This window comes from Taudactylus pleione, unplaced genomic scaffold (assembly GCF_031769625.1).
Source record: "Taudactylus pleione unplaced genomic scaffold, aTauple2 ptg000352l, whole genome shotgun sequence".
Classification (NCBI taxonomy): Eukaryota; Metazoa; Chordata; class Amphibia; order Anura; family Myobatrachidae; genus Taudactylus; species Taudactylus pleione.
The window spans coordinates 14,570,880-14,592,230 of NW_028284753.1; the positions used below are offsets into that span (position 1 = coordinate 14,570,880).

Genomic DNA, 21,351 nt, shown 5'->3' on the forward strand with positions numbered 1-21,351 from the left:
AAAAACTACTGGTTGCGGAAAGAAAGAGCTGCATAAGACAAACATGGCCAAATCCAATTATCCTCCACCATACTTACAGGGCCAATTGCCCTTTAAGCAAGTAACATTATTAGGGTCTCCAAATCTTGCACCATTGCATTTGAACAAAATCCCGACCAGTGGGCCAGTGCCGCTGACCCCAGTAGGGTAAAATCAGCCATACAATGATGCAGATTGCACCCGTAATTAATTGCTGTGAATTTAACCACCGCCCTGACGCTCTTTCCCGCCACATCCGACTCCACCTCCAAAAGACGGGCTCGCCACCAACCTACACTAAACTAACCACAACTCTAAATCTGCTCTCTAAAAACAAATAAGTCCCTTCCTCTGTAAGGTGGACCCCATCAGCACGAAAACGGTGACAGTCCCTAAAACGGATCAATGGATGGACTACCACCACACCTCCTAAGGCTAAGACACATTTGGAGACCAGGGAATTGATCTTACGCCTGGCTTTACCATCCCTGGCCTATTTTCTAACTCTGCCCCGGGATGATGGACGACCAAACCACATTGCACCATGGCCACCAAGCACATATGGTCTCTATATCCCTCACTATCTCGTACCTCAATTCTAGGGACGACTGAGACCCCAAATCATTTCCTCCAAGGTGTAAAACTAAAACTCCATGAGCCCCAAAACGCGACGCTACATCTAAGAGTAAACTCAACAGTGAACCCCATCGCATGCCTCTCCTTCCCAGCCGCCTAATTCTGTCTACGGCAAAAAATAAACTAGGGTCACAAGCAAAGGGCGATTTAGCGGCCCAATGTACATATGAGTGACCCACAAACCATATGGGGAGAGGATCCAATTGAGCTCTGAAAAATCAAAATATTGAAATTCAATATAAGGACAACAAACTAGCGCTAGCAGAAAACAAAGATGCATCCTAGTGGAAAGACAGAATTAAAGAAGGAAAAAAGAGGGGGTGAGGGAGAAAAAAGGGGGGGGAACTAACTTGACCCAAGGTGAAAACCTGCAAAAACCTGCCCGGATAACAACAGCCAATCGGTTTCCGTGGTTCATGGCAAAAACAGGGCATAATCCCTCAGGGTCCCCACCGATAATGGTGACGAGTGGTAAAAGAAAAATCCAAGTTACAGCATAATACAGACAAGAAATTACATACAGTGCACATATGATGACAAAGCATTCAATTCCGAACATAGCGCTTATCAGATTTCCAACGCCCCAGAGCTTTGATCTCAGACACCGACCACCCTGCATGGGCAGCGGCAGCAGCCGCCCCAATCCTAAAGGAATGGAAACCATAAACCCCGCGAGGCAAACCGAGGAAGCACGGTGCAAAATTGATACATGGTTAGTGGTGAACCATCCCCATGTATCAACCAGGCACCATGAACCTTGGGGCGAAGGACCACATATTCTCTAGCTAAAGCCACGGGGCAGAAACGTACATCAGCGCACGATGCTAATGACCCCCATCTGGCCCGGCCCATCTGGTCTGTTTTAGACCTACAAACCTTGCAAAGAAGCAAGCGAGAAACAATGATGTGTGACATGAGCATCGAAGGGGGGGCTCCGACGAGAAGCCACAACCAGCTCGCTGATGCGAAAGGCTCCATGAAAGGCCATCGCAAAAGCGAGCTGGAACAGTGCAGATTTATATTGAGAAACACAAACACATGACAAAACATTAACAAATTGAACAAGCAATGCAAACGTAACTGGCCTCCTGGGATCCTCCGGTAACGGGACCATCCTGGCCCAGCCTTTTACGGCCCTTTGTACCAAAAATCCCTTGGTGAAATCCCCATGCCCATGCAAGCGTAAGAAAAAGGAAACCCCGGCAATGACTCTGGACACCACCGTCCTGGACTTACCGGTGGAATAAAGGCCCCATATGAAGGACAAAAAGACCTGGTAAACCATCTTACCTCTGTCACACTTACGTGACAAAAATGACTCCCACTGGTTCCAGGCCGGCCTGATAAGACTTCAAAGTGCCGGGGGCAAGGGAGTGCTGTGCTAGCCCCTCCATTCCAGACAAATAACCTGCCAACAATGAAGGGGGCAAAGGTCACCAGTAGTAGCAGTGGAGGGGGCGAGCTTTCTAAACCTTTTCCACTGAAAACGCGATAGAGCGTCCGCTATGGGATTATCGACCCCTGGGACATGCCGCACCTCGAAGCGGATATTGTTTGCTAAGCAGCGCAAAACCAGCTGCGCCAAGAGCCTGACAACTGGCAAGGACATGGATCTCTGGTGATTAATGGCATGAACCACCCCCAGGTTATCACACCAAAAATTTTCCATGCCGGTAGCTGAGCCGATCACCCCACAACTCCAGCGCAACAACTATGAGAAAGAGCTCCAGCAATAAAAGATTCAGAACAGCGGTACTTCTAGACCTGAGATAAGATAACCTGAACTTTTCCCTAGCCTAAAGAGGAACACATTTGGTTATTTGGCCAGCTTCATAACGGAGAATATAGCTCCATATTACTATCTTATGGTTCTTGTGTCGAACTAACTCTACAATATAGACATGGGAAAGAAATATTATTTTAAAACATTACGATTCAGCAATCGGCCAGTCCTTCTGTATATGGCGGAGGGGAGAGGTTCTCGAAGAAGACTCTGAAAGAAATTTCTCTCTCTCTTCAACAGAGGATATGGTGGTCAAGGAGCCATTTCGTGAGATGAGGAGTTTAGTAGGAAATCGCTATCTGTAGAGAATGTTAGCTTTTTGAAGGACAGAGGTGATAGGTTGGAGTGAACGTCTCTTTAGTAGAGTAGCCTGAGAAAGCTATCCATATAACTGCAACTGACCCATAACAGCAGCCGTTTCCTCAGATGGGCGAGCAGCCTTCAGCAGAGCCTCTTTAATATGGAAGTAGGGCATACGCATTAGGAGATCTCTTGAGGCATTCTCCGGTGCCCTTTTGGCTTTAGGGAGCATATGAATGCAATCGATCAAAAGGTCCATAGATTTCGCGGAAGGTAGGAGCTTTTGAAAAATAGACACTGCATAATCGTGGAGGCTGCTATTGGAGATATTCTCAGGAACGCCTCGTAGCTTGAGATTATTTCGGCGTGAACGGTCCTCCAAGTCACATATTTTATCTTTAAGTAATGCTATTTCATTCTGCATTGCTTCGTGCAGTGTGATGAGATCGTTGTGTGACCCTACCACTTCACCCATTTTCGTCTCCAAATCATCCGTGCGGCCTCCAAGATCATCTATGGAGCGCTGACATATCTGAAGAGTGGCCCGAAATTCAGCTGCAACATCATTTTTAAATTATGAGAGGAGTTTTTTCATTGTACTTACTGTAAGAACTTCTCCATCCTCTGGAGTATCTTGAGACGGGGACAGGGGAGTCGACCCTGTGCTTTGTGCTGGGTGAGAGGGTGAGGACCCCTTTCGTGTTGCAGTCTCTTCAACCACCTTTGATTTAGGAGATTGAGATGAGGATTTGAAGAAGGATATTTGAGATACAGATTTCTCAACTCTCGGCTTCTTAGGTGCCATATGTGAAGTAGGGGGTATTGCAGAATAGTAATAGGAATAAACAAGGTCACACTAACACGCAATGACTTCAATATGCTGAAATTATCTCAGATCTTACTGTAGGCGGTATTGAACATGTGTTAAAGAGAAGCAGCGTCTACATCTCCCTGAAATCAGGATATTCTTGCACAATAGTTACAGGTAGATTTGATAATAATGGTTGTGCTTGAGCAGAAGTGTCAGCCTGAATACTTTCCAAAATGGTCACCAGACAATTATATCGTGTACAGTACTTTAATGAGTGAACAGTGTCATAATGAGTGAACAGTACGAAACAAGTGAAGAGAACGTAACAAGTGAACAGTACCGTAATTAGTGAACAGTACGTAACAAGTTAATGGTACATAACAAGTAAGCAGTACCATAACAAGTGAACAGTACCATAATGAATCAACAGTACGTAACAAGTGAACGGTACATAACAAGTAAGCAGTACCATAACAAGTGAACAGTAACGCAGTACTATTTTTCAGCAGAAACAAGTAGGAATTCAGATACTGAAGCACCCATTAACTGTCTTGGGCCAAAATGTATTTTCCATAAGATGTTTTTTGAAAGACCCTGTTGAGTGCATTCTTTTCTAATACTATATATATTTATATATAAAATCTATAAAAATATATATAATTGTTTTTCTATAGCTCCACCCACAGTTCCTGAACATATTTTTCCAGAAATATAGCCCTGACAGTACGTAATTAGTGAACAGTACGTAAGAAGTGAACATAATGTAACAAGTGAACAGTACCGTAACAACAGTACCAAAGCAAGTGAACAGTACCGTAACAAGTGAACAGGTTATGCAGGGGTTAATGCAACAGTGGTTCATACAGTGTTATCAGCAGTAACACAGTGTCTGCCTGGAGTAAATAAGGGAGTGCTGAGTCTTGTAGTGCAGAAAGCACCATCAGGCTGCTTACTCACTGTGTGATCAGTGGGATACTTGGGCATGTGCATAATTGTGTGAAACGCTCACTCTAGCGCGTTAATGTATATTTGTTTGTTATCATCATAAACGCCCTATCGTTATATGTGAGCATAACTTAAATCAGTGTACTATAACCTGAACTTATCATTAACTTATCTAAAATAAAGACACAGACCACTTTATTGCTATAAAAAACGTGATCAGCCTTTATTTAGAATATCAAATCTCAAAAACTACTGGTTGCAGAAAGAAAGAGCTGCATAAGACAAACATGGCCAAATCCAATTATCCTCCACCATACTTACAGGGCCAATTGCCCTTTAAGCAAGTAACATTATTAGGGTCTCCAAATCTTGCACCATTGCATTTGAACAAAATCCCGACCAGTGGGCCAGTGCCGCTGACCCCAGTAGGGTAAAATCAGCCATACAATGATGCAGATTGTACCCGTAATTAATTGCTGTGAATTTAACCACCGCCCTGACGCTCTTTCCCGCCACATCCGACTCCACCTCCAAAAGACGGGCTCGCCACCAACCTACACTAAACTAACCACAACTCTAAATCTGCTCTCTAAAAACAAATAAGTCCCTTCCTCTGTAAGGTGGACCCCATCAGCACGAAAACGGTGACAGTCCCTAAAACGGATCAATGGATGGACTACCACCACACCTCCTAAGGCTAAGACACATTTGGAGACCAGGGAATTGATCTTACGCCTGGCTTTACCATCCCTGGCCTATTTTCTAACTCTGCCCCGGGATGATGGACGACCAAACCACATTGCACCATGGCCACCAAGCACATATGGTCTCTATATCCCTCACTATCTCGTACCTCAATTCTAGGCACGACTGAGACCCCAAATCATTTCCTCCAAGGTGTAAAACTAAAACTCCATGAGCCCCAAAACGCGACGCTACATCTAAGAGTAAACTCAACAGTGAACCCCATCGCATGCCTCTCCTTCCCAGCCGCCTAATTCTGTCTACGGCAAAAAATAAACTAGGGTCACAAGCAAAGGGCGATTTAGTGGCCCAATGTACATATGAGTGACCCACAAACCATATGGGGAGAGGATCCAATTGAGCTCTGAAAAATCAAAATATTGAAATGTCAATATAAGGACAACAAACTAGCGCTAGCAGAAAAACAAAGATGCATCCTAGTGGAAAGACAGAATTAAAGAAGGAAAAAAGAGGGGGTGAGGGAGAAAAAAGGGGGGGGAACTAACTTGACCCAAGGTGAAAACCTGCAAAAACCTGCCCGGATAACAACAGCCAATTGGTTTCCGTGGTTCATGGCAAAAACAGGGCATAATCCCTCAGGGTCCCCACCGATAATGGTGACGAGTGGTAAAAGAAAAATCCAAGTTACAGCATAATACAGACAAGAAATTACATACAGTGCACATATGATGACAAAGCATTCAATTCCGAACATAGCGCTTATCAGATTTCCAACGCCCCAGAGCTTTGATCTCAGACACCGACCACCCTGCATGGGCAGCGGCAGCAGCCGCCCCAATCCTAAAGGAATGGAAACCATAAACCCCGCGAGGCAAACCGAGGAAGCACGGTGCAAAATTGATACATGGTTAGTGGTGAACCATCCCCATGTATCAACCAGGCACCATGAACCTTGGGGCGAAGGACCACATATTCTCTAGCTAAAGCCACGGGGCAGAAACGTACATCAGCGCACGATGCTAATGACCCCCATCTGGCCCGGCCCATCTGGTCTGTTTTAGACCTACAAACCTTGCAAAGAAGCGAGCGAGAAACAATGATGTGTGACATGAGCATCGAAGGGGGGGCTCCGACGAGAAGCCACAACCAGCTCGCTGAAGCGAAAGGCTCCATGAAAGGCCATCGCAAAAGCGAGCTGGAACAGTGCAGATTTATATTGAGAAACACAAACACATGACAAAACATTAACAAATTGAACAAGCAATGCAAACGTAACTGGCCTCCTGGGATCCTCCGGTAACGGGACCATCCTGGCCCAGCCTTTTACGGCCCTTTGTACCAAAAATCCCTTGGTGAAATCCCCATGCCCATGCAAGCGTAAGAAAAAGGAAACCCCGGCAATGACTCTGGACACCACCGTCCTGGACTTACCGGTGGAATAAAGGCCCCATATGAAGGACAAAAAGACCTGGTAAACCATCTTACCTCTGTCACACTTACGTGACAAAAATGACTCCCACTGGTTCCAGGCCGCCTGATAAGACTTCAAAGTGCCGGGGGCAAGGGAGTGCTGTGCTAGCCCCTCCATTCCAGACAAATAACCTGCCAACAATGAAGGGGGCAAAGGTCACCAGTAGTAGCAGTGGAGGGGGCGAGCTTTCTAAACCTTTTCCACTGAAAACGCGATAGAGCGTCCGCTATGGGATTATCGACCCCTGGGACATGCCGCACCTCGAAGCGGATATTGTTTGCTAAGCAGCGCAAAACCAGCTGCGCCAAGAGCCTGACAACTGGCAAGGACGTGGATCTCTGGTGATTAATGGCATGAACCACCCCCAGGTTATCACACCAAAAATTTTCCATGCCGGTAGCTGAGCCGATCACCCCACAACTCCAGCGCAACAACTATGAGAAAGAGCTCCAGCAATAAAAGATTCAGAACAGCGGTACTTCTAGACCTGAGATAAGATAACCTGAACTTTTCCCTAGCCTAAAGAGGAACACATTTGGTTATTTGGCCAGCTTCATAACGGAGAATATAGCTCCATATTACTATCTTATGGCTCTTGTGTCGAACTAACTCTACAATATAGACATGGGAAAGAAATATTATTTTAAAACATTACGATTCAGCAATCGGCCAGTCCTTCTGTATATGGCGGAGGGGAGAGGTTCTCGAAGAAGACTCTGAAAGAAATTTCTCTCTCTCTTCAACAGAGGATATGGTGGTCAAGGAGCCATTTCGTGAGATGAGGAGTTTAGTAGGAAATCGCTATCTGTAGAGAATGTTAGCTTTTTGAAGGACAGAGGTGATAGGTTGGAGTGAACGTCTCTTTAGTAGAGTAGCCTGAGAAAGCTATCCATATAACTGCAACTGACCCATAACAGCAGCCGTTTCCTCAGATGGGCGAGCAGCCTTCAGCAGAGCCTCTTTAATATGGAAGTAGGGCATACGCATGAGGAGATCTCTTGAGGCATTCTCCGGTGCCCTTTTGGCTTTAGGGAGCATATGAATGCAATCAATCAAAAGGTCCATAGATTTCGCGGAAGGTAGGAGCTTTTGAAAAATAGACACTGCATAATCGTGGAGGCTGCTATTGGAGATATTCTCAGGAACGCCTCGTAGCTTGAGATTATTTCGGCGTGAACGGTCCTCCAAGTCCCATATTTTATCTTTAAGTAATGCTATTTCATTCTGCATTGCTTCGTGCAGTGTGATGAGATCGTTGTGTGACCCTACCACTTCACCCATTTTCGTCTCCAAATCATCCGTGCGGCCTCCAAGATCATCTATGGAGCGCTGACATATCTGAAGAGTGGCCCGAAATTCAGCTGCAACATCATTTTTAAATTATGAGAGGAGTTTTTTCATTGTACTTACTGTAAGAACTTCTCCATCCTCTGGAGTATCTTGAGACGGGGACAGGGGAGTCGACCCTGTGCTTTGTGCTGGGTGAGAGGGTGAGGACCCCTTTCGTGTTGCAGTCTCTTCAACCACCTTTGATTTAGGAGATTGAGATGAGGATTTGAAGAAGGATATTTGAGATACAGATTTCTCAACTCTCGGCTTCTTAGGTGCCATATGTGAAGTAGGGGGTATTGCAGAATAGTAATAGGAATAAACAAGGTCACACTAACACGCAATGACTTCAATATGCTGAAATTATCTCAGATCTTACTGTAGGCGGTATTGAACATGTGTTAAAGAGAAGCAGCGTCTACATCTCCCTGAAATCAGGATATTCTTGCACAATAGTTACAGGTAGATTTGATAATAATGGTTGTGCTTGAGCAGAAGTGTCAGCCTGAATACTTTCCAAAATGGTCACCAGACAATTATATCGTGTACAGTACTTTAATGAGTGAACAGTGTCATAATGAGTGAACAGTACGAAACAAGTGAAGAGAACGTAACAAGTGAACAGTACCGTAATTAGTGAACAGTACGTAACAAGTTAATGGTACATAACAAGTAAGCAGTACCATAACAAGTGAACAGTACCATAATGAGTCAACAGTACGTAACAAGTGAACGGTACATAACAAGTAAGCAGTACCATAACAAGTGAACAGTAACGCAGTACTATTTTTCAGCAGAAACAAGTAGGAATTCAGATACTGAAGCACCCATTAACTGTCTTGGGCCAAAATGTATTTTCCATAAGATGTTTTTTGAAAGACCCTGTTGAGTGCATTCTTTTCTAATACTATATATATTTATATATAAAATCTATAAAAATATATATAATTGTTTTTCTATAGCTCCACCCACAGTTCCTGAACATATTTTTCCAGAAATATAGCCCTGACAGTACGTAATTAGTGAACAGTACGTAAGAAGTGAACATAATGTAACAAGTGAACAGTACCGTAACAACAGTACCAAAGCAAGTGAACAGTACCGTAACAAGTGAACAGGTTATGCAGGGGTTAATGCAACAGTGGTTCATACAGTGTTATCAGCAGTAACACAGTGTCTGCCTGGAGTAAATAAGGGAGTGCTGAGTCTTGTAGTGCAGAAAGCACCATCAGGCTGCTTACTCACTGTGTGATCAGTGGGATACTTGGGCATGTGCATAATTGTGTGAAACGCTCACTCTAGCGCGTTAATGTATATTTGTTTGTTATCATCATAAACGCCCTATCGTTATATGTGAGCATAACTTAAATCAGTGTACTATAACCTGAACTTATCATTAACTTATCTAAAATAAAGACACAGACCACTTTATTGCTATAAAAAACGTGATCAGCCTTTATTTAGAATATCAAATCTCAAAAACTACTGGTTGCGGAAAGAAAGAGCTGCATAAGACAAACATGGCCAAATCCAATTATCCTCCACCATACTTACAGGGCCAATTGCCCTTTAAGCAAGTAACATTATTAGGGTCTCCAAATCTTGCACCATTGCATTTGAACAAAATCCCGACCAGTGGGCCAGTGCCGCTGACCCCAGTAGGGTAAAATCAGCCATACAATGATGCAGATTGCACCCGTAATTAATTGCTGTGAATTTAACCACCGCCCTGACGCTCTTTCCCGCCACATCCGACTCCACCTCCAAAAGACGGGCTCGCCACCAACCTACACTAAACTAACCACAACTCTAAATCTGCTCTCTAAAAACAAATAAGTCCCTTCCTCTGTAAGGTGGACCCCATCAGCACGAAAACGGTGACAGTCCCTAAAACAGATCAATGGATGGACTACCACCACACCTCCTAAGGCTAAGACACATTTGGAGACCAGGGAATTGATCTTACGCCTGGCTTTACCATCCCTGGCCTATTTTCTAACTCTGCCCCGGGATGATGGATGACCAAACCACATTGCACCATGGCCACCAAGCACATATGGTCTCTATATCCCTCACTATCTCGTACCTCAATTCTAGGGACGACTGAGACCCCAAATCATTTCCTCCAAGGTGTAAAACTAAAACTCCATGAGCCCCAAAACGCGACGCTACATCAAAGAGTAAACTCAACAGTGAACCCCATCGCATGCCTCTCCTTCCCAGCCGCCTAATTCTGTCTACGGCAAAAAATAAACTAGGGTCACAAGCAAAGGGCGATTTAGCGGCCCAATGTACATATGAGTGACCCACAAACCATATGGGGAGAGGATCCAATTGAGCTCTGAAAAATCAAAATATTGAAATGTCAATATAAGGACAACAAACTAGCGCTAGCAGAAAAACAAAGATGCATCCTAGTGGAAAGACAGAATTAAAGAAGGAAAAAAGAGGGGGTGAGGGAGAAAAAGGGGGGGGGGGAACTAACTTGACCCAAGGTGAAAACCTGCAAAAACCTGCCCGGATAACAACAGCCAATCGGTTTCCGTGGTTCATGGCAAAAACAGGGCATAATCCCTCAGGGTCCCCACCGATAATGGTGACGAGTGGTAAAAGAAAAATCCAAGTTACAGCATAATACAGACAAGAAATTACATACAGTGCACATATGATGACAAAGCATTCAATTCCGAACATAGCGCTTATCAGATTTCCAAAGCCCCAGAGCTTTGATCTCAGACACCGACCACCCTGCATGGGCAGCGGCAGCAGCCGCCCCAATCCTAAAGGAATGGAAACCATAAACCCCGCGAGGCAAACCGAGGAAGCACGGTGCAAAATTGATACATGGTTAGTGGTGAACCATCCCCATGTATCAACCAGGCACCATGAACCTTGGGGCGAAGGACCACATATTCTCTAGCTAAAGCCACGGGGCAGAAACGTACATCAGCGCACGATGCTAATGACCCCCATCTGGCCCGGCCCATCTGGTCTGTTTTAGACCTACGAACCTTGCAAAGAAGCGAGCGAGAAACAATGATGTGTGACATGAGCATCAAAGGGGGGGCCCCGACGAGAAGTCACAACCAGCTCGCTGATGCGAAAGGCTCCATGAAAGGCCATCGCAAAAGCGAGCTGGAACAGTGCAGATTTATATTGAGAAACACAAACACATGACAAAACATTAACAAATTGAACAAGCAATGCAAACGTAACTGGCCTCCTGGGATCCTCCGGTAACGGGACCATCCTGGCCCAGCCTTTTACGGCCCTTTGTACCAAAAATCCCTTGGTGAAATCCCCATGCCCATGCAAGCGTAAGAAAAAGGAATCCCCGGCAATGACTCTGGACACCACCGTCCTGGACTTACCGGTGGAATAAAGGCCCCATATGAAGGACAAAAAGACCTGGTAAACCATCTTACCTCTGTCACACTTACGTGACAAAAATGACTCCCACTGGTTCCAGGCCGCCTGATAAGACCTCAAAGTGCTGGGGGCAAGGGAGTGCTGTGCTAGCCCCTCCATTCCAGACAAATAACCTGCCAACAATGAAGGGGGCAAAGGTCACCAGTAGTAGCAGTGGAGGGGGCGAACTTTCTAAACCTTTTCCACTGAAAACGCGATAGAGCGTCCGCTATGGGATTATCGACCCCTGGGACATGCCGCACCTCGAAGCGGATATTGTTTGCTAAGCAGCGCAAAACCAGCTGCGCCAAGAGCCTGACAACTGGCAAGGAGGTGGATCTCTGGTGATTAATGGCATGAACCACCCCCAGGTTACCACACCAAAAATTTTCCATGCCGGTAGCTGAGCCGATCACCCCACAACTCCAGCGCAACAACTATGAGAAAGAGCTCCAGCAATAAAAGATTCTTGGTCAACCCTTCCGCGACCCAAGATGTAGGCCACGGGGAAGCAGACCAAGAACCCTCCAGGTAAGCCCCAAAACCAATGGTCCCCGCCGCGTCATTGAAGAGCTGCATCTGAACACTGGCCGCAGGGGGGGCCAACCAGGTGCTATCGCCATTATATTCTTCTAAGAACACATCCCAAACCCGGAGGTCCCTCCTAAGTTCGGACGACAGTCCTATGAAGTGATGAGGCTTACGTACGCCTGCCGTTGCCCTTTCTAATTTACGAAAGAAAATACGGCCCATGGAAATAATTCTGCAAGCGAAATTAAAAAGTCCTAATAGCGATTTCCCTTGGCGCAAGGTAACATTACCCAGCGACAAAGCAAGTGTGATGGCGTCCCGAAGCTTTGCTACTTTCTCTGCAGGCAGAACAGCAACAGGCTGTCGTATCTATCCCGATGCCGAGGTACGACAAACGAGTACAAGGTCCCTCCGTTTTATTGGATGCAATAGGGACCCCAAACTCTGAAAACAAAGCCTGCAGAGAAAACATAAGCTCCGAGCAGCAGGGAGAACCAGCCGGCCCTACGCAGAGGAAGTCATCAAGGTAATGAGCTACCCCGGACTCGCCCGTGCCTGCGCATATGCACCAGTGTAGGAATGAACTAAATGCTTCAAAATAAGCGCAGGACACAGAGCATCCCTTAGGGAGGCACTTGTCGACGTAAAATCCATCCTCCAACCGAAAGTCCATGAACCGAAACGAGTCAGGTTGCAAAGGCAAAAGGCGGAAAGCGGACTCCACATCGACCTTGCCCAACAAAGCTCCCGGTCCCTGTAACTTAACCAAATTAAGGGCCTCCTCAAAAGACTGATAACAGACCCGAGCCGAATGGCATCATTCACTGACCCCCCAAATGGAAAAGAAAGATGTTGTATTAATCTGAACTTCCCGGGAGCCTTCTTGGGCGCAACTCCAATTGGAGAGAACCAGATTCTGCAAAGGAGGAGCAGCAAAGGGTCCGACCATGCGCCCCAGCTGCACCTCCTTGGCCACCTTATCCCTTAAAATTTCAGGCCATATATAAGCCGAACGCAGATTCTTTGGGGTGCCTAGCCAAACATTACCCTGCAACGGGAGCTGAAACCCCTTTGTGAAACCTGCAAACAGGAAACTAGTCATTTTGCGCAAAGGGTACCAATCCAACCACCTTCGGATGGCGTCCACGCGAACCGATGATGCCGCTCTATGGTGCGTTAGCGGTGCCGGCAGACCTGGAGCCAGCAGAAGGGGCAGGCAGTTTAGGGCATTTCCTGATTGGGTGGGGTGCACTGCAGAGCAAACAGTGGTATCGAAAACGACACAGAGCGAAACAACGGCTCTTAGCAGGAGGAGCTTTGGCAGAACGAGCCAGGGCAGATCCCTGCCCACCCGTCTTCTTCCCGAAGGGAGCATCGGCAGTCTGCGGAGTGGGTTGCGTCACTTCCAGCCAGACCTCGACTTCTTTCCACCCCAAATCTAGGATTTTAACCCCCGACTGCTTACGACGAAGCTCCTCATCGTACCATCGCCAGACTGTGCCTCGTGAAGTGAGATAGAGCCCATGAATGAGATGCAGATAACGTATAATATTCCTCTTCCCCGATGCCACCCTTCTTTTTCGCTGCAGCCTTCTTAGCCCTGGAAGTAAGGGCAAAGAACCGCCGTATTAGTACAGCGTACAACGTCCCCCGGGCTAATGCTTGATTCCTCGCTAGTGCTAGCGGACCGACGACGCCTATGGCGGTGCCGCGATCGTATGGAAGAGTAGCCACTTAGCTTTCTTGCGACACGGGTGCATATTCTCAGAACTAGATGAGGATGTGGAACTAGATTCAGAGCTCCCTACCCACTCACCATCAGAATCACCAGAAGTGGTCGTCTCCTCTGCCTGCATAGTCCCAGAGGACTTGCGACCTTCGACCTCCGCAACCCCCATCGACGTACAGGGTGGACCAGCCACGTCTGCATCATCTGCTTGCGTTGCCCTACGTGACCCACAAGTCGTGGTCCCCAGACCTGACACGGACATGCCGAACGGACCTGTAACAACAAAGGAAGAGGCCGGAGATAACATGCAGACAGTTCTGTCAATTTCACCCCGTGCAGAGTGGCTAGACATGATAGGAGAGGAAATCTGATAACAGGGGAGAGGGGCGGACGCAGATAGGGCCTGATTCAGACCCACTTGCGAGCGCATAGTGCTCGCAAGCGGGTCGATGTTTGGCCCCTGCGCATGTGTCGCCTTCGGCGTATGCATGCGCGAACCCCAGCGAGCGACTGAAGTTCAGTCGTCCGGGGCTCGCTACAAGACGGGGCGGCTGTCGATGGTGAGTGACAGCTCGCCCCGTTTTATAGGCGGGAAGGGGGTGGCTGCACAAACGCAGGCGTTCCCTTATTAATGGCTGGCGTTTGTGGGCAACCCTACTGACATCACTCGTGATGTCAGTAGTGGACTTCCTGCTCTATTAGAGCAGTAAGTCCACTCGGGCTTGCGGGAGCCGAGAACCTACCACAGGGTCTCGTCGCAAGCCCGATGGTTGCGATAATCGTGACCATCACTAGGCCGCTCGCACAAGCTGTGGGGGGTCACCCAAAGCTATGCGAGCAACCTGGAGGCGGTTTAAAAAAAACAAAAAAATGCAGTGATTCAGAGCGAGCGCTCGCAAACATCGAGTGCCTCTAAATCAGGCCCATAGTCCACAATCCGTGGACAGCTGGACAACTAGAGGTGCCAATTGTGCCTGAACGCTAGCAGCTTGCCCCACACCATCGGATGCCCCGCCCACCCCTGCGCTCTGCAGCAAAGGGGTCAATGCCCTTACTAGGGAGACCAATATGCCCATCAGCGCCACCAATGCCGGGGGAACTGCGGGTGCCAAAACAGGGGTTATGCTGGCCTGGGGAGAACTACGGTGACGCCGAGAAGAGGGATGGGGAGGCGCAGTCTTATCTTGGACCTGAAGTGCCCCACCCCCTCCCCTGGCTATAAACAGAGCGCAAATCAATCATTATCTCCCCACCTGCAATGATGATCAGGCGATCCACCAGAGGACCCTGATTAAAATTGCCGCCTGCTGCATCCAAGATGGCGCCGGCATCTCCGCCGGACCTCGGCGCGGTATCAGGCGCTACTGCCTGAGAAGGAAAACCCGGCAGAGGAGGTAAGGGGCCACCATGAACACTCTGCCTGGCCAGGCATGAGGAAGTGCGCCTGCGGGGGAAGGCCCCCTGAGATTCAGCGTAGCGCGCTGATACACCGCGTCTTTTAGCTGCGGAAACTTATTGTGCGCATACCTGCTATTCGCCCTATTCAATTCCAAATGACGCGAAAACGACAACACGCAAAGTAAGAACAGGCGGAAAGTGGTGTCAGAATCGGGGAAATCAGCCTGAACCCCCCCCCCCCAAAAGATACAGAAACATTAGGGATCAATGTAGTAGTGCCCGATTAGTCCTAATAAAACTGTGTGGGGTACTTAAGTTATTAGCCTCTAATTAGTGTCTTTGCACAAGTGGTGAAGAATGGCATAAAGCAGTATTTTTTTGAGAAAATAAGTAGTCCTGGCAAATTTGGGTACTTGATAATGGGTGCAAGCATCTTTTAATGTCTCTAAAGTGAAGTTTTATTAAAAGAGAAATTCCTCCATCAAAAAAGCACCTGCAATCCCAAAAACACTTGACCCCTTCTTAGAGCATCCCCAGAACCTTATTTCGCTAGTTTGCGAAGTTGTCCCCCCACTTTGTGCTTTTTCGCCCCAAAATTCAAAGTACTTTTTTGGGGTGTTCTTAGCTTTTTCCCTCTAATTTTTTGACTCAGTTGTACTTTGGGGGGCTGTTCCAAGGGTTCTGAGTGGTCTCCCCACCTTTGCACCCCATAATAAAAATTTTGACCTTCTTTTATCCTGCTATTCAGAGGCGAATCTTTGCATTGACTTTTCGTGTACGCGAAAAGCGGGTGGAATTGAATACGGAGATAAGTTTCCAACAGGCGAAAAATCACAATCGACGATACTTTTTTGCAGATCTCGGCTTTTCACCTCTAATTGAATACGGCCCTTAGTTGGTTAAAATCTCTACGTATGTGTCCTCATCAGTGGTGAACTAGGGTCTTTGGAGTCTAGGGCAAGTATGCCCCCCCTTCCACACACACACACACACAAACACACATAACACAAACACACATAACACAAACACACATAAATATATTTGCCTCGCGCTGCAAAAAATGGGGGTGGTTACATACTGAGGGGACATGGCCACTGAAAATGGGGCATACCAACATGACATGCCACCCATTTCTTGTCACTCTGGGAGCATTCCTTTCCATTCCATATGCACCTTACCTATACGGTAGTTTCTCACAACATGGAACCTCTGAAGAAATGTATCCTCCCTGGGAAGACGGCGCATTCAGTCAGTATTCACTATTCATGTAGGTCACTTCGTCCCGAAGATGTCTGTTTGTGTAGGAATATTAAGAAAGTCATCATCATACAACAGCGGTTTATCCAGACTTGTTCCCCCTGTGTAACTTCCTTCCCCCTGTGTCTCTAAGCCACACAATCTCCCCCTACGTCGTCTCTCAGCACACCATCACCTCCCCCCTGCGTCGTCTCTCAGCCACACCATCGTCTCCCCCCCGCATCGTCTCTCAGCACACCATCACCTCCCCCCTGCGTCGTCTCTCAGCCACACCATCGTCTCCCCCCCGCATCGTCTCTCAGCCACACCATCACCGCCCTCCTGCGTCGTCTCTCAGCACACAATTGCCTCCCCCCCTGCTTCGTCTCTCAGCCACATCATCACCGCCCCCTGCGTCGTCACTAAGCCACACAATCGCCTCCCCCCCTGCGTCGTCTCAGCCACACCATCACCTCCCCCCCGCGTCATCTCAGCACACCATTGCCTCCCCCCTGCTTCGTCTCAGCCACACCATCACCTCCCCCCCGCGTCGTCTCTCAGCCACACCATCGCCTCCCCCCTGCGTCGTTTCTCAGCACACTATTGCCTTTCCCCGCATCATCTCTCAGCCACACCATCGCCTCCCCTCTCTGCATCGTCTCCCAGCTACAACATTGCCTCCCCCTTGTCGTCTCTCAGCCACACCATCATCTCTCCCCCTGTGTCGTCTTTCAGCATACCATCACAGATACACATACTGTGAACTGACAAAGATACACACACATACTGACACACACACACACACTGACACAGATACACACACACACACACTGACAAAGATACACACACACACTGACACAGATCAGATACACACACACTGACACAGATACACACACACACACACACACTGACAGATACACACACCTCATTCACACAAACACACCCCCCTCCCCCTACCCACCGTGGCATTCCGCCCCCCCTCGCAAAAAAATTGAATACTCACCTGGCTGCTCCGGAGCTGAGAGAGCGCAGGGGAAGAAAGACACTCTGTCACCCGACAGCTCTCAGGATGGGAATGACTGCCTGGGAGGGGCTGCACTTTTCTGCTGCAGCTCCCCCTCCAGTCAGAACCAGCAGGCACAGTTGCCTGATCATTACATGACAATTCCTCTTCTTCGGTCCAGGTGCAATGGTAGCAGGGGTGTGTGAGCAGTGTGGTTACGATGCCCTGGCCGACATCGCCCCCCTCTGCTGGCACATGCCCCGCTCAACCCCGCCTAGTTACGCCACTGGTCCTCATACACTTAGGGGTAAATGTACTAAGAATCGTGTCTGACCGAGATTGCATTCCCGTGCAAATTTTTCCTGATTTTGCAACTCTGAGTTTTACTAAAGGCAAACACGAGTGCAAATCACATGATTCCACACATGATATAGACGACCACACATGCAAATATAAGTCAATTAACCAACATGCAAGTACTTTACATAGACAGACAAACAGACAGGAATACAAAAAGCTAACCAGCTCTGAGCTTGTTTTGGTACTGGGGAAATACGATGCAGTCGCTTTCTTTGGCACACTCCAGAAATGGTAGCAACACGCCCATGTTTTCTCTTACACACCCCCTTCCAGCCCCCAAATGGCTGCATTCTGTCAATCAGGCTGCTGAATCCCCCACACTACGCCTGTAGCAACAGCAGCATCACGGCACATGTGCACTGCGGCTCTGGTGCATGAGCAGTCCCAAAAACATTGGTCAATAGCTACCGAATCTGGTCCTCATCCAGGGCTGAATCAGCCTCTGAGTCTGCATCTGTACAATGGAACATGTTGTGAAAAAAGGCAGCAGCCGCCGCATCGTAGGACTTCATACTGTAAACAGATTCAGACTCATGGCCTAATTCAGCACTACTGAACGCAGATTCCCCATGTTCAGGAATCTGCGCAGGCGCCAGACCCGTTCTGCGCATGTGCAGAACGGGTCTGCGAGGCCACACGGAGACTGCCAGTGATTGACAGTCTGCTGGCGTTTGTGGGCGGGGAGGGGGCGGCGGTGGCCTCCATTACCCAAAATGGAGGCGAGTCGCCGCCGTTAGGGGGGAGGGGAGAGGCCAAGACCTCCGTTGGCTGACAGAGATTTCCTAGCCTTTTAATCTAATCTGCGGTGGCCATGGGTCACGCAGCTGGCCGATGGTCCGCAGAGTATCCGATGCTGCGTTGGACAACGCAGCTCGGATACGTAATGCAGCAGGAAGCGTGATGCCTCCTGCTACATTACCATAATTGCCTGCGTACAGCTTTGCAATTGCGATCCTTGCTGAATCAGGCCCTCAGTACAAGTGTCACATATGAAATGAATCAGTATAGTCTGGTGAAGTGGTTTTGATGAATTGCGACATTAGAGCGAAAAAGAAGTGGAAAAGATGTTCGGTGCAAGCCGAGTTGCACGGGACCTAGCGTGCCGGGAAGGGCTGTTTGGTACGACTCTGGCAATAGTGTATGAGTACACACCTGTACTAATCTTTTTTAAACTACTGTATGCAAAAATAAACTGCAAGTGTAAATAAACATAGATGTAATTAACCCTTTTAACCCTAAAATATATGACTAGGCTCCACCAACCCCACTGTAAATAATGCTAACCCTCCACATTAGTGCCCAAATACCATTAAGCGGCCCACACACTGCTCCCAATATAATATTAACACCCTCACACAGATACACACATAACATTAGCCACCCTGCACAATTTACACATAACCTTAATCCCACCACACACCAATACCCACATAACCTTAACCCTCCCAAACCAGTCCCCACATAAAATTCCCACCCCTCAGTTCCACATTGTATCCCCCCTGCCAACTTATTTCCATGCTCTCTTGAATGTTGTGGATGTTATACAGCAGTTTAGTCTCCACAGGTACGAAATCTGGCCTTTATGACCAGATTTTAGTCTCTAGTCCCGTTTCTTCTTTCAAAGAATTGGCTGTTCTTTTAACCACTCCAAGCCTTAAGCTGGCTATACTTCAGCAATAAATTGGGGCAATTCCCCATTTTGCAGATGGCTGAGCTGGATGATTGGCAAAATCCAACAATCTCGATTTGTCAATGCCAACCCAAAAATTATCAAAATGGGCGAGTCAGGGGTTTTTAACATTGTACTTTGCCGATCCCCTGAGAAATCGTCGATCATCGGAGTTTGCCAATCGGCGAGTCGGATTGCAGATTGGCAGGTCGGATCAGATTTGGGGATTAGCCTGTTAGATATATGGCCCACATTAGTCACTAACGTGCTAAATAAGTTATAAGGCTATTTTCTTTGGGAGATTTACTAATATCCGTTTTATCTAAAATACATGTTCTTTGGTGCTTTTATGTGCAATTTGTAAACTGTGAGATTTGCTACAGACCAATTCAGTATCATCTGTATGAGGATCAGGGCTCGAAGTGAGGCGGTATACAGTGGTATGCCATACCGCCACTTCAGCCGCCACTTCAGCCTGTGTTCTCCCACTTGGCAGTCGGTGCTGGGAGCTAAAGAGCAGCTGCTGGAGATGTGTCCCGCTGTGGACACATCTCTGAGCAGTGCTGGTTTGACCATGCATTGGGAGACTGGTCCTGAACCCAGAACAGATGCGGCCACAGTACAAACCTGGTGCCGGTCGTGAATAAATCACGGACTGACAGCCAATAAAAAAACCATCAGCGGTGGCCCTTTAAATTTGGTGCCAGCCGCTAGCCAATCACGGCTTGCTGATCGGCAGCCAATCAGAAGCAGCCACATTGCTGCATCTGATTGGCTGCTGGTGCATGCTGTGATTGCTTCACAGCCGGACCGCCCCGGGATCAAGTGCAAAGCTTTGAGGGAGGATGCTGAGCTGCACGTGGAGCCTCAGTGCCAGCCCAGCCGGTGAACAGGAGGAGGAGAAGCTGGACTCTGCCAGTGCCAACTCCGCACATGGAATGAGAGGCACAAGGGGTGAAAGTGGTAGCAGTAGGTAGGTAGTGTGAGTGGCTGCGGGTGGGTGGAGGGAGGCTGGTAGTGTGAAGTGCAGGGGGTGGGTGAGGGAAGCAGGCAGTGTGAGGTGCAGGATGTGGGTGAGGGAAGCAGGTAGTGTGAGGTGCAGGGGGTGGGTGAGAGAAGTAGGTAGTGTGAGGTGCAGGGGCTGGGTGAAGTAGGTAGTGTGAGGTCCAGGACTTTGGGAGAGAGAAGGTGGTAGTGTGAGGTGCAGGGGATGAGTGAGGGAAGCAGGCAGTGTGAGGTGCAGGGGCTGGGTGAAGTAGGTAGTGTGAGGTGCAGGGCTTTGGGAGAGAGAAGCTGGTAGTGTGAGGTGCAGGGGATTAGTGAGGGAAGCTGGCAGTATGAGTTGCAGGGGCTCGGTGAAGTAGGTACTGTGAGGTGCAGGGGATGAGTGAGGGAAGCAGGCAGTGTGAGGTGCAGGGGCTGGGTGAAGTAGGTAGTGTGAGGTGCATGGGATGAGTGAGGGAAGCAGGCAGTGTGAGGTGCAGGGGCTTTGGGAGAGTGAAGATGGTAGTTTGAGGTACAGGGGCTGGGTGAAGTAGGTAGTGTGAGGTGCAGGGGCTGGGTGAAGTAGGTAGTGTGAGGTGCAGGGCTTTGGGAAAGGGAAGATGGTAGTGTGAGGTGCAGGGGGTGAGAGGGAAAGAGCCTGCAGGTAGTCTCTAAGGTTTGGGGGGCAGGTGGTTTCAACAAAAAATTTCATACCCCCACTTCAAACTTCCCACTTCGAGCACTGATGAGGATAATACACAAATCTACCTGTCCTATCCAGATTTCTCACCATCTGTGTTGGTCTGTGTTACTGTATTCTTACTGCCATTTTATCTTAGCTGTCATTTGGCTACCTCAAACTTAATCTATCTAACAGAATTAATATTTCCACCAGCCAATAGTAGTTACCAACCTGATATCTCTATCACTATTGATAACACAGCAATCAAACCTGCTCCTCAAGCTTGCTGATTAGGTGTCATCTTCGACCCTGAACATACTTATTTTTCCACCAAATTCACTTTTTAAATACTT

General features: G+C 48.0%; 1 protein-coding gene across 1 annotated transcript in view; it reads left to right on the forward strand.

Annotated features, from left to right (window-relative positions):
• LOC148508676 (gamma-aminobutyric acid receptor subunit alpha-3-like) overlaps positions 1-21,351 on the forward strand; it is a 496,671-nt gene that overhangs the window by 271,620 nt on the left and 203,700 nt on the right. The window lies entirely within an intron of this gene.